General features: G+C 37.2%; 1 long non-coding RNA gene across 17 annotated transcripts in view; it reads right to left on the bottom strand.

Annotated features, from left to right (window-relative positions):
* LOC146587860 (uncharacterized) overlaps positions 1 to 9,296 on the bottom strand; it is a 359,490-nt gene extending 350,194 nt beyond the window's left edge. For all 17 annotated transcript variants that reach the window (XR_014897548.1, XR_014897547.1, XR_014897549.1 and 14 more), the window contains exon 1: positions 8,944 to 9,296. This is a non-coding gene — a long non-coding RNA (uncharacterized LOC146587860). The remainder of the gene's footprint in view (positions 1 to 8,943) is intronic.
* Between the last annotated feature and the right edge of the window lie 5,499 nt (positions 9,297 to 14,795).

Here is a 14,795-nt window from a genome sequence, read left to right as displayed (position 1 = left end):
TAAGATCTTCTGGCATTTGGGCCTTTATTCTTCTGCTATAATAGCAACCCAACTTGTCCTGTAAGCAGCAGATTGAATGAAACCTGTTTTCCTACAAATTTATGCTCTTTGCTCTGTAACTCCATATTCTTTTTTCTCACTGCAAACCCCCAGATCTCTCCACATTGCATTTACACTATTGCCTGGCAGGAGAAAACTGTGCTGTGACTAGTCTGGAACTATGCACATTTTGTTTGGCCACTGAGACACTGCCAAACAGAATGTATAACAGCTATGTTCTGCCTGCCTTTTCCTCAAAGTTGGCACTAATATGGTTTCTTTCCTCCACATTGCCACAGATTTTCATAAAACACGATTTGCACTGAGAATTCTACCTTGCTTTCATATTTAACTGAAAGGGTTCAAAAGCTATGGGGGAGAGGAAGGGGAGGGGGAACAGACAAACCTCCATGGAAGCTTCACTTCCTTAGAAAAAAGGGTAACAACAAATATTTAGGAACAATGGTGTTGAAAATATGAAAGTCCACGACCACTGTGAAATGTCTGGCCAAGATTTTTTTTTTTTTTTTTTTTTAATGCTTCCTAACATTAGGCTCTTAAATCCATAATTAGGGACCATGCTGACTGACCTCATTTTCAATATGGTCAGGAACTTAGCATCTCACTTTGAGTGTGACTTGCAGCATACCTCACACTTTAAAACACAGGACTCTCAGACTCTCAGTTCCCAACTTTAGACATAACAAAGGCCAGGTACAAGCCCATCCAACCAGCTGTATACCATTACACATATAAAATAGAATATTAGACCTGTAAAGTTAACTATATATATATCAAAATACTATCAATTCATACACTAGGATATAAAAAGGAATGCATTACCAGAAATTTAACATAGTTCTTACTGATAAGAAATTACATGTTTAAACTGATTTGCCCAAGGCTGTAAGGAAGCTGGATGACACTTTGAGATTTCTAAATCCAGATGTAGATTGAAACTTTTAGAACTTCTTAATGCTGTCGAAAACTCAGGAGTAAACACAGAATGATCTGTCACAGACACTATGTCAAGGCCATTGTTTAGTGCATTTTTGTTTCTGAATTCCTGTATAATAGCTGTATTTTCAGATACTTAAAACTAAAATCAAGGTGTTCAACCAAGCTTTGACATCTGACTTTGGAAGTTCTTTCCAACAATTCATGACTGTCTTAAGAACAAATTCCCCCATCTGGAGAACACGACGAAGTTTAAGCTATGGGTAGATTTTGCTCAATTCAGGTAAAAAAGTAAAATTTCATTTTTATGTTTACGTTTTGGGCAACTCAAAAAAAAATGGCTGGCACTTTTTTCTTTGGGAGTCCATACTCAATGATTTAAGAGTTCTTTACACTCACAATATCAGAGCATGTATAGGAAGTTTTACTAATTCCAATTAATAGCGGAGAAGATTGAGGCAAAAAAGCCCCAGTTGTTTAATAACAGTATTTAATAAGCATTATTTATTATTTATTAGATACAGCATAGCAGTTAATTGCAGTCAAATCCACTTTATTTCTCTTAAAAATATCCTTATTTACCCATACGCTTTCACATATTGCTTTTGTTCATCATCATCTTTTTTCAGAAAGATTTACTTTTTGAATATGCTGTTGAAAGAATGTGTAATATATGATGGCATGATTCAAGTCTTAATAATATAAAACAAAAATAGAAATACACAGAATCCAGTCAAAGTTTTCTGTGTCACAATCACTGATCCTTAATACTTGAATATTAATCAGAATACTTTAATATTCACTTAGTGGGTTTCTATGGCATTTTCTAAACTTTTACTTCAAAAACAATTCAGAAGCTATTTTCCATTCCACAACAGTTATGCCCCAGATAAAGCAACATGTACACACTCCATAATCTAGAATATTTGGCATGATACTAGTTTCACAAGTAACAGGTCTATGAACATTAGTGGTTGAGTTAGAAACTTCAAATAACAGAAGCTTTGAGGTAAGACAGGGAGAAGGTTGCCACTGCCTGTTCTGCCTGAGAGCAGCCATCTGGCCAATTACTTTACTTATGCGACGAACTAGTCACAGCGCTGTTGTCACTTGCCTGGTGACAGTTTCGTTAGAGATGTGGAGGAAGCTGAACTGTTGCAATGATGTGTCTCCCTGCACATGATGTTGGGGTGGTTGGGGGAGAGTCTGTAAATTTTGAGTTAATACAGCCTCCACGGATATTCTCTAGGAGGGCTTCATGAAAGAACGCATCTCCTGAGGACTGTTATTAGCCATACAAATACACAGTGACATCCTTATAAAACTCACCGAAGTCCTATTCAGTCAGGACCTTTCCAACTGCATGAATTTCTCTGTTTTTGTGGAAAAACTCTACTAAAAACTGATTGTGATTCTTAACTTTTGTTTCAGTAATCAAACCAAAACAATTCTTGGAAACTGCAAACAGCAACATTAAAATGAACGATCTACATCTACATAGAGCACTAACAGCACTTTAAGAATTGCAGGGATGAAGAGGGGATTAATTCCTTTTCCACGAGACAGCCAAAGATGGACATTTTATATCCTGTTTTTTTACTTCTCAGAACCTACCTAGATTAACCACCGATACGAGCACAGTGCTGTGCTCATTCAGTGAATGTGCGCATTCACCGCTGTGCTCTCTAAGGAATGACAGTCAGTACTATACATACGCAATGCCCAATTTTTCATATGATCTTCATAGCAAATTAAAAAAAAAACAGGGTATATTCTAACATTTTGCTGCCAAAAGACATATAATACATACGCATAATTTAACATCTCCAGTATATAATAATTCAGATATTTTTTACTACTCCAAACTCTTTAAAAGAAGTCCACAAACCTCTTGATCACATTGTTTCAAAAGCTGTTGTTCAAAGACTTTGAACAAGTTGAGTTCTTGAGTTTGTTTTGTTTGGGTTTACTTTGCTTTTAACCAGAAAAGTATAATTTAGTCCCACTTTTCCTGCTGCTTAAAATAATTTTAACATATTTCCTTTAATAACAAAAAAGATAAAAGTTAAAGAAACCAATCACCTGTGGTTTGGGACACTATGAAATATTTCAGTCAAAATACTTGTGTTTCAGAAAATGGCAACATGATAGACAGGAAATGCTGTGATGCAACCGAAAACATGATTGTCATACAAGGGCCTCCCATATTTTTGTTACTCTCCCAAATACTGGCAGTAGTTGTACTTAAACAGTACATAAAGGGAGGCAAATCCTAAGAGTCCTGCTTTTTCTGCAGCATAAACTATCAATTTGTAAAGCCTTTGTTTTATACTACCACAGCTCTCATTAATTTCAGTGGAAGGATAGCTGGGCCAACACTTGGTACTTCTGGGAATTCCCATCTTTTCCTTGGAAATTCCCAGCCAGTGTTGGAAAAAATTTTTTATGGGGCCAGTACAGCATGCACTCTGAGCCCTACCTCATAAATAAATGTGTATTTTCAGCATGGCTTCATTCTGTCAGTCTGCTGTGTCACATTTTGTATGTTTTATGAATAAAGTTGCTTGTTGATCATTTCTTTTGCATTTTCCTCATTTTTACTGTACTTTCTTCTACTAGGGACATTTTTTTTTTTTTTAATCTCAGGAATTTATTACACAATATTTGAAATAACAGATGCTCAAAAGCAACTGAGTCAGAATCATGAGTAGTTTTAAAAATATGCACCAAAACCAGGTAAATATTTTCAGAGGTCATGGAGCCTCAATCTTCAAACACAGAATATATCATTCTGCTGCAAAGTCAAGCTCATTTTGAGAAACACAGCTATTTGAAGGCACCTTCTCTAGTAGGCCCATAATTACCTGGATACTTGCTACTAGGAGATGAGCTGTTTCCTTCCCTGCAGCCTTACTCTTTTGCTTGCATAGCCCTGAATCTAGTAAAAATGTAAATGGGGCACACGATGAACCAGATCAGTCCAGGTTAAGTCTTCAACAACATTATTTTTAATCAGAATCAAGTCACTGTTCCAGTTCTCTGTGTAGCCCTCAAAGGATTTATACCATCATCAGGGCAACACAGAAGCGGGAGAAGTGGCAGTGAAAGAGCATAGGGGTTGCTTCAACAAGCTCTGCCACGAAGAATAATATACTCAGGACAGCTTCAGCTGGTGCTGCTTTTTAGAAATAAATACTGTCAACAGCCAAAGGACATGTGCTTCAGGGTAGGAGTTTCTCTTTAATCTTATTTATATTTTGCTTTTTCATTTAACACCATTAAGCACGCATRGTTCTAAACAGGAGCAATTAAAAGGCCAGGGTCTCTGCCACAGGAAGTTTATGTCTGTAGATGTTTTGAGTGCAGACATGTGGAGAGTTGGTGAGAAGCATGAAATAATTTCATTCAAAAGGTTTAAGAGAGAGAGAAGAGGATGCTTTTTGCACTTGAAGCTGTGTTTCATAACAATTTTCATTATATTGCTAGCTAAACTGGAATTAAATAATTTACACTAAGATACCATCTTTGAGTTATAAAGGTAACATTACAATTGATAAATGCATTCATACATTTAATTACTGATTGAATCACTGAATATTTATCTACAGAAAAACTAGGTATCTCAGTAACTGGAAGCAGCACTAACCCGCACTAACTTAGTAGTATGGGTTTGAGTATCAGAATACTGAGAAATCGTAAACCATTATGGAGGTGACAGAAGTACACTGCAAAACATTGTGAAAGTTAAGTTTTAAACTGAAGGGCAAAGGACTTTAACATAAGGCCTCATCCAGTCCCTACAGAAGTCAGTATGAATTCTGTAGGATTCTTGGATGAAGCCATGGCTGACAAAAAAAAATTAKAAGAGAATCATCAGGTCAGAAAAGTGGTAGAGAAAGATCCGTAGCCATCTTCCCCTTTTTCTACTCCATTGATTTATTTTCTTCTACCTCAGGCTTCATGTTGCAAATGGCCTGCATCTTTCCCAGGCCTGAGAATCAGAATTGCCAAAAGACCTTCTAATGTTTTTTACAACAAATTTTAAAAATTTAACTTCTGAAAAGTTAAAGGAATTTTATTGCAGTTGAAAGAGAAACTTAACCTGTGCTCACAAAAACAACCTGTCACAACAAACGTAACCATCAGTCATCATCTCTAGCTTCACCACTGGACAGAGCAAAGMAAATAAAAGAAGATGGAAAAAGAGGTTCCCTCCTTCCTATAGCTCCACTCTCTCAAATGCAGTGACAGTAATTTTGGAATGAACTGCCTTTTTCCTGGGTGAATCTATTATTTCACGCAGGAGTCTCAAATGTCAATAGCATGAATGTTTCTGAAGAAACTAGGAAAAACTACTAAGACAAAGCATTTCAGATAGGGTGGAGAACCTCTCTCATGCCATCTTTCTATCTTTACATCACCTCTTCCATTTTCCTTCTTAAGATCTTGCCTCCATTACCTTATCCTCAATATCGAATTACTTCTGCTTCTTCTCTGCGTCTATTTGTTTTTCCCRAAATACTATAACAGCTTACATCACCTCAGGAGCCACGTCTCTCCTTTTATCTGTTCTTCTTTCACCTTCATCATCTCTGTCTGTGACAGTCTTCTGCTGATGTTTTGAATATGTTGCTAGGAGAATAAACTAAATTGAAAGTTTATTTGGATGTTCTAAAGATCAAGTCTCTGACCTCTTTCACTGTATTTCACAGACAAGCAGCATCTTCTGTTTCCCCTGAAACATGCTTGCTTGCACCAGTTATAGCTAAGCAGAAGAATTTTTTAATTTCTTAAAAATACCCCACCTTTAAAAATTGCTAGAACATAAGGTTTTTCTGTAATTTATCTTACCAGTACTGTGATTCATTGGCACCATGAGTGCTAAAATTCTTTGGTTCTTCTTAATTTTATACGTGTGTGTGTGTGTGTGTGTGTGTGTGTGTGTGTGTGTGTGTCTGTCTGTCTGTCTGTCTGTCTGTCTGTATCAGTATAGATACTGCTTTGTCCTCAAACCACAAACTGGTTACTCTGTTTGACAGAAAAATCCTGTTAGTCTTGAGCATCTACCCTTTCTCACGTGGCAGTATGGATAGCGATAGGCACCATGGAGACCTATTTCTGCCATGTAGAGATGTCAATGAAATGARCATGTCTTATAAATCAAGCTTTTCCTCCTTCCACTGATCACTTCCCTAAAACAGAACAAACCTACCTAAAAGGCAACCACCAAAAAGCTCTTATGTATGTAATTCCCAATCAAATCTAGTTCCTCCTTGTCTAAAATTACAGATATATTAAATACAAATCTTTCAAAGAAGTCAAAAATATAAAGCAATTATTTTTTAAAGTTTTCAGAATTGCTTTTTCTTTGCTAACCAGTATCAGACAGAATGTAAAAAGCCAATATAATTATTTTAGTCTGAGCTAATGACATCACTTTTCTCTAAATGAAAACAGTAATATTAGGAGATAGGCTAGCAATAGTTGAACGTCCCTGCAACCATGTTAGGTTGTGTCACTCTTCTGTGAACTTGATAACTTAGATGATCAGTAAGAATACACCAGCTAATCATAACCTGCGTCATTAACATACACATTTCCATGAATTACAGAATTCCATGAACTCCATGAATTACAGCTACTGTGAGCGCATATTCTTTTCTTAATGATATAAGCATAAAATAAGTAAATCATTCTTCTCATCAAGCTGTTTCCCCTTCATCATACTTTCTATCAGAGCATGAACAAATGTTTCATAATCCTCTAATTAGGTTTCACAACAACACTGCTGCCTTATTTTGCCAATCAAAACCTAATGSCATAGAGAGCCCTGGCAAGAAAAGTGGCTGCACATGAGCACCCACCATCCCCTGCTCCCCAAACTCCTTGCTACCGCCAGGAGGCAACCAGCTCTCCAGCACTTGCCAAAGCTGTAAGAAAACCAGCTCTATAAAGTTTTGTTGCTGTCCGATTTTCAGGTTGCAAGAAGCACTTCAGCAGGTTATTCCTCCATCACAGCACAGACAAAAGAAAAATAATTTATTATGCTACATAAGGGGACACATTTCCTTCCCTGAAAGTGCACACAAACTGTTAAAAGAAGAACTTAATTGCACTGTTTAAGGACTTGGCCAAGAATTTCTTTGTAGAGGGTTTAACATTTAGCCCAAGTCAAAACAAATAGCAATCCAATACATAATACGAAAACATGAAACATGAGGTCTATTCAGATCATCTTACATTTCAATACCTCCTTCCACTCTCTATTTGTTAGCATTTCTTTGTAACGTTGTAACAATTTTCCATCCTTTTTATTTTATTTTTTTTTTTAATTCATGGCCAAACTTGAGATCTCAGACTGGGAAATAAGAATGAACACAACTTCTCCACTTGAAAGGGATGCAAGATCAGATCAGCCCAGATCTGCACCATCTTTTCTATATCAAAAAAAAAGGGGGGCGCTCAGCTCATTGTTAGTCTTCAGGTGAGTTTATAAACTTCAAAAATCAGGTAAAGAAACTAGTAGTAATGCACTCGCTGTGGAGAGTTCATCTGGCGAACTGTTCAAATTGTTTAGTAGAATTATCCTGTCAAATGTGTGTTTCTCCGTTAGCTCAAAATGTATGTTATATAATTCTAAGACTTCTCTTGCACCTTTTTTGTAGTTTGAAAAAAAAACTRTTTAATTAAAGAAACATACTATAAAGATCATTTTGTACAGAATCACACTTCTGTTGGAAAGGAAAAAGCAGTTAGTTGTTTATTCTCTAAATCACAGGCATCTTAAAACATCACATACAGAGCAACTTCGATATGCCTTGATGATTTACTGCTCTGAATTGTATTCACTCAGCAGTTTTGAAATAATATTTCTAATGTTACTGTCAATGTGTAATGTTTAATGCTGTTGCTGGGCTAATAAAACAGCTTTTTCAAACTAAAGTCAGTGACTGAAGTAACATTACAGCTCAAATCATATTTATTATCATTGCGCAAGGTAACTAGTGTATCTAACACAATCTGTTCAAGAACTTACCCAAAAGTGTTGTTTCCCTCCTCAAGAGGGACAAAAGTTAGAACAGCCTTATCTTCTGTATAATTTCATAGGTACCTAAAATCAAAGTAGTGCTCTGATACTTTGAGAAATATGTATACAAATAAAAAATCCCTTGTCTCTTAATCAAAATCAGAATCATTGACTGTTGTTTTAAGAAAAAATTATGTGTATCACAACAAAGGAATGCAAAAAAAANNAAGGCTGCAAGAAACCTTGAGCAAATAAAATAAATATGGATAGAATAAAACTGGCTCCCCTTGCAAACCAACTTTGTCAAAAGAACAAAGCACACATAAACGGCATGTAAAAATCTGAATTGAAAATACATTTATATAAAAGGGATGAGGACACATGTTTTTTCTATTTTAGCTTGAAAACTAAAGGGACACAGCAATGAGTCTTGCTGGCAGGCAGATAACTCATAGGCCCTGACCCTTCGACTCACCAGGAATTCAAACACAAAGCTCTTTTCATAGTGACCGTGCCATACATTCTCAAGATAAGGCGGTGAAATAAGGAGTAATGGAGAAGTGCCACAAAGCTCAAACTGCAGAAGAAAATACACAGAAATTATTGTCCTCCTATTTACCTATATGCTGCTGCATAGCAAGTGCTCATTGCAAACTATTTCTTTCCAGCCTGGAAGCCATGCAGTGTGCTTTTATAAAAGGGACCTGTCTCCTGAAAGAAGCAAAAGAAACATAGAGAGCAAGCAGCAAGGAAAGGACCATCCCTAACATTTCTGTATCGTTCAGAATTGAAGTGCATATCCGGACAAATAATCTGTAACACAATGAGCTTCGCAAAAGGATTGCTGTAGTAAAACGGAAGGGTTTTTAGAAACAACAGAAATAGCCACATTCAAAGCAATATTTCAAATCTGGACTCACCATGAAAAAGCAACAGTTGCCTGAAGTTAGTATGTTATTTTCTGCCCTGTTCCATTTCACTTTTTGCCTAGTTGTCCAACACTTGGTAGCTCAGAGCTGCCACACAGAGGCCCCTTCCGTGATCTGGCTTATTTGCCTGTCAGTTTGAGTCTCGGCTTCTGTATGATGCAGCTGTGCACTTTGCTGAAGGTCTAATATCATTTCCATAAGCTTTCTCTCTGCCTGACGCAGGCAGTTTGTTCTCCCTGCTCAATAAATACTCAAATCACTTTTCGGGTACTCACAGGGATAAAGCTTTAAGTTGTTAAGGAGTTCTTACTAAGTAGTGGGTGGAGAACATAAGCTCAGTACAAGGAAACTCTGCGCATAATCAGAAACTGAGAAACTTCCTCCCTTTCCCCCAACCCCTCCTCTCGCCCGGCGGAGCTGCCAGTGCCTCCTTTACAGAAATTTAGGAATGTAAAGGGAGGACTCAAAGGGGCCCAGTCAGACAAGCCTTTCTCAATCAATTAGCTTGCAGCCATTACTTGTGACCCCAGGTCACACAACATAAGTGTGTGGGGTGTGCCTTTAGGGGTCCACCAGAGCTACTTATTAAAACTTACATAACCAAAAGTGTTCACAATCAAATAAACTCCCAAAGCTGGAAAAAATTTTCCATACAGCGCAGTTCTGCTGGAAGAAGAGTTCTGGCCATAGAAATATTACTTTGCTTTTCCAATAACAAATTGCTCGATGCCAGAAACTTACTTTTCTGTGCTTAAAWAGAGATTGAAATGTGAGATAGACAAGCAAGCTTTAAAGCAATACTGCTTTACAATTGCTTATGCACCAAATACCAGCACGAGGGATATTTGATGAACCATATGGTCTTGTTTCCTAAAATAAGCCTATTGTCTGTAGCTGCAAAGACATAGATGTTTGAGGCGTTCTTTAATTAATTCATGAAATTCACCCCATATATTTCAGTCTTCTCCAGCAAACAAATTCTGAGCGCAAAGATTGCACTCTTCATTTTAATACTCTGACACAACAAAAAAACCCCAACTAATTGTAAAAAAAGACCTCAAATATTTAAATGCTCCAGTAACATCTCCTGCATTGAACACACAGGGAGAAGAGGGTGTAACTTAACCACGATTCCCACATGTCAAGTGTACGCGCCTCGGCGTGAAGGAAAACTTCAAAAAGACCCTCAGCTTCATATCCTGCCAGCCCAATGACATGGAGATGATGCCTTGGAAGAAACCATGAGGGAGTCCTGATTTCAAAAGCAGATCTATGACAACCCCTTTCTGGGCCAGACAAGATCAACGCACTGCAGGGGCGATGCACTTTAATCTCAAGGTGCACATCGCAAAGCATCTTTTAGTAGTGCCACAGATCAAGACTTGCACATTGTTGGGGAAAAAGAAAGAAAAAAGAAACAATCCAACCAAAACTTCACTCTGTACTTAAGGTAACTTTGCAAAAGCTGCACAAAAGCTTGTATAGGAGCCAGARAAACACATAGAAATAGGAAAGCTGAGGTAATTAAGTGGAATTCATTGAGGATATTGCAGACTACCTGCAGTCTGTCAGTCAAACTCTGTGAACAGGCAGAGCATGTGTTAGTTCATACGTTCATTCCACATATCAGACTGCAGGATCAGGGCCACTGCGTAAGCACCCTGGGCTAAAGATTTTGCTCCTGTCTTGCATATGAGACAGCATTTAATAATTAGGTCATATTTAAATCCTTGGAAAGTCCTGGTAGTGGGAATAATAATCACAGAAACTTTAGTTTTGAAAGAAAAAAAAAGGTTCAGGATTAAGACACTGGGCAAGGATTTAGGATACTTGGGTTCTGTTCCCATTTGTGTCTCAGACTGCCCCAGTGATTTGGGACACATTATTTAATCTATTTGCATTTATCCCAAATACCATTTGCCTTACAGAAGGTTTCTTTCTCTCCCTGACGCCTATCAATAAAAATGTAATAATATTCAATATATGGATCCCTTCAATACTAGTTAAAAACATATGCTTCCAACACAGTGGAATTAAAGCAGTATTGAACATAAAATATCTATTGCCACTGGACTTCTGAGTAACTGAAAGCAACTAAACTAACTAAATCAAATCTCACAAATCACTATTCAAATCCTTTATGGCTTTCAACACACAATCTCCAGGAGATAAATACAAATCCATGCACATGAATATTGATACACACTTCATTATTTCTCCCTCAGCCAGCTAAATGTATAACTCCTGGAAACCTTGCAGAGTTGAGCCCTTAAATTAAAGAGCTGGTGCCCCTAATACTAGAAAAAAGTAAACAGACGGAGTCCAGGCTGTCCAGAGTGTTGTTCCCAGTAAGTGTGAAGAAACAGGGAACACACTCCATGTTCTCCTGATCATTGTGATATTTCAGGCTCTCCCGTACAAGAAATTACTTTTGATCTCATATTTCTCCTTTAACCCACAATTTTTAAAGGCAGATACATCCGAAACATTCCATCTGGATATGTGTTACAGATTCACACACCTTTCTTTTTTCTTTTTTCTTTTTCCTTTTTTTTTCTTTTGGAAAGGTTGATATGGAAAATTTACGACACAAATAACAAAAGACATTCAAAGGATGTTTTTAATGTAACTTAAAACAATGCCTACACACTGGAAACAATAATAGAATAATGGCTCCTCCTGGCACTGCTGACTCCCCTGGCTAAGGGCTCTTCCTTTTCCTGATTGCTAGCTGTAAGATTACCCCTCTACTGGCTCCTCTCCATTGCTGCCACATTTCAGCCAAGCAAAGGCAACACAAGCCATTCAAAAATAATCTCTAACAAAGAAAGATACAGAGCTAGACTAGGCACATGGTCCTCAAATCCATGATGGTAGCCAGAAATACGTAATTCCTTTAGGACTCTCAAGGCTCTCTTCTATGAGCAAAAGGCTCTTTTTAGTTAATGAAAATGAAGGCCAGTGTAGCAACAATTTGCATTTTACATTCCAATAAGCAACAAGCAATGTCATTCTCCCTCTTTTTTTAAGATAAAGAGTTGCCATATTTCAGCCCAGAACAGAAGAGCAGACTGTATCTCAGGGAAGGGTAAAGTAGGTTTTGACATATTTTTCCTAATAGAATACATATAACCAAATTCTCCCCTTTCTCAACACACATAAAGTTCAAAGATCTACCTTAATTATGCACCACAAAATTATTTCCTATATCTGCTCAGCACAACTACCAGTTCTTTCACTCTAAAAAGTAAATGTTCACCTACAGTGCATTTATATCAGTCTTCCTCCTTGCACCAGGGTATTTTCCACACATACTAATCCAGAGACAGCAAATGAAATGTATGAGCATTATATGAATGAATGAATATTTTCTCTGCATGTGCAGAGCTTCAGGACTGGAGTACACCCAAGTTCAATGTGATCAGTGCTTGTGGTCTAATAGATTGAATATATGTTCATGACATATGAGGGGATCCTCTGAGAATAAAAGAAATTTCTTACTATTTTTAGGTTTGTTTCTCTACAAAATACTGGTCCATACAAACGGCAGTATCTGGTAACATTAATTCACTGAATGAGCTCTCCTACCCTATTAAGTCCTTAAATGCAGCTATTTTCCTTTCAATTAGAAAGATTAAAAAAAAAAAAAAAACTAATGGTAGTATGTGTACCCTTTTATAGTGCTGATAGTGGTGTTCAGTAAGATATTTACCTCTTAATTCATACTCAGAAGTAACTGCTTCTTTAAGAAAACAAAACAGAACTGATATTAATTCCAGGAAAAAAAAAAAGACCTTGCAAATATACTACAGTACTTTGAAGCAGACCTTCCACTCAATAAGCCCTACCTCCCCTCCACCCCCTTTTTCCTTTCAGGAAACAAAACTCGAGAAAGAGAGAGTCAAAAGGTTACAGCCAGCTTGTAAGTGCAAAAGAACGTGAGAGGCCCATTCTTCCCCTTAACACCTGACATCCCAGGGTACATTTTCTTCAGCACCGAGCTTGGTGGATTAGACATGCAGCTCTTATTGATAGTGGAAGCTGTGCATCTCATTCGCTATGCACTGCTATGCACAAGTTCTCCTCTTACCCTTGCCTTTGTAAGTTATTCTCCCTTCTGCTCTACAATCACAAACTTCAAGTGCTGCAAATTTACATTCTATCGTTAGACACAGATTAGTTAAAATATCGTTTCCGAATCCTGGATAATATGTAAGAGTTCTTTTCTGAAACTCTAAAAAAATTACAGTAAAATCATTAAAATTATATATACTTCCTTAATTGAAAATAAAAACAATGAGAAACTGGTACAAACCTAACAAATGTTAACATTTTGTTAAAAACAATCCTGAATGAAAACCTTTTCGACAGGATTATAACATTCATACCACCATTCCTTGACCGAAGGAATATATGTATTTCCGTGATTTTCACAGCTTAGCAAAGCAGGTGAACTACATCTCGAGGCACATTTGTCCCAGCCACAGAGCAATGTAAAAGCAGAAGAGAAATACTRAATTACCAAAGTCTCTGCCATGGTATTCCAGGAATGGAGGCCCCAGGTAGGCAGATGCCGCAGAGATCCGCTTGGCTGTTGCTGTAGGAACAAGGAAACTATTACCTCTAAATAGGAGCATAGCCCAACACAAAATGGAAGAGAACTGGGGACAAAGTTAATCCCAAATACTAAAGGTCTCCAGGTAAAAGGACAAAACAGAAACAAGTTTAGTTAAGGCAGAAGAGTTACAGCTCATACAGATCAACAGCTAACTGGCCTAGCTGCAACAGAAAGTAGGAGGATAAAGTGATACAATGTGATTACTTGGATTTTCAGACTATTAATAGATGCTATGATCTAATTTAATATCTTCCTTTCAGGAAAAGACCCAAGCTCCAAGGTGAAGCTGAATAAAAGAACATTCAAAAATTAATTAACAAAGCTGCAGAACTGAAAACATATGAAATATGAGTTGGTTGCTGCTTGGGCTACCCCTGCATCTAAAATTCAGGTAGTGCTGGGTCATTGCTCACAAGTCGCAACCAATTCTGAAGCCTGAGCAACTCAGTCTCTGCTGTTTCTCATCCCTCATACTACTCTGTCCTAACAACCCAGTATTTTTTTTTCTTTTTGCATCTAAAAGACAAGCTAACAATTTTCAAGCTACTTTTTCTTACTTTTAGTAAGATGAATATTATAAGTCTTTTCTTGGATTTTGCAGATGTTTTATCCTAGTAACTACTAAGACAGAACCATCACAAATATTATGGAAGGAATCTGAGACAGGAAAATGAAGACCAAAGAGTCAAATCAAACTTCTGACCAACAATAAAGTCTCCACAAAAGTCATTTTCGGGACTTAAGTACATGAAAAGTCCAATGAGAAGATCCCAAAGACGGCCTGACTGAGACTTTGATCTCCTCCTGAGGAGATTTTATAGCCACCAGGATAGGGCTTCCTTCAAGAAAATTGTTTTTGTAACTTTTTTACGCGCACTGTAGTGAAAAACAGTAGCTTTGGACAAATCACCTTGGCTTTGCTTGGCATGATTGCCAGGAAATGAAAACAAGCAGGCTTCACTTTATCATTTGGTATCTCATTCAAGGACTGAAGAAATATATCTTTTGTTGAGTCACATGGGTCTTAGAATTATCACTGAATAAGAAGACTTAGATAAAACAGCATGAAGTTACAGAAAACAAAAACAGTTAGAGTCATGCCAGAAACAAGCGTTTAATAGGAGTTTAATGATGTTTACGTATCACTTCACCAATAACCTGTCAGATACCACCACAAAAAAATGACTGATTTGCTGGTCAGGACAAATGTATTCAACTTAGTTGT

The sequence above is a fragment of the Rhea americana genome, unplaced genomic scaffold, assembly GCF_003343005.1.
Source record: "Rhea americana isolate MKP2758 unplaced genomic scaffold, rheAme1 scaffold_56, whole genome shotgun sequence".
Classification (NCBI taxonomy): domain Eukaryota; kingdom Metazoa; phylum Chordata; class Aves; order Rheiformes; family Rheidae; genus Rhea; species Rhea americana.
This window is presented reverse-complemented; position numbering and strand designations above follow the sequence as displayed.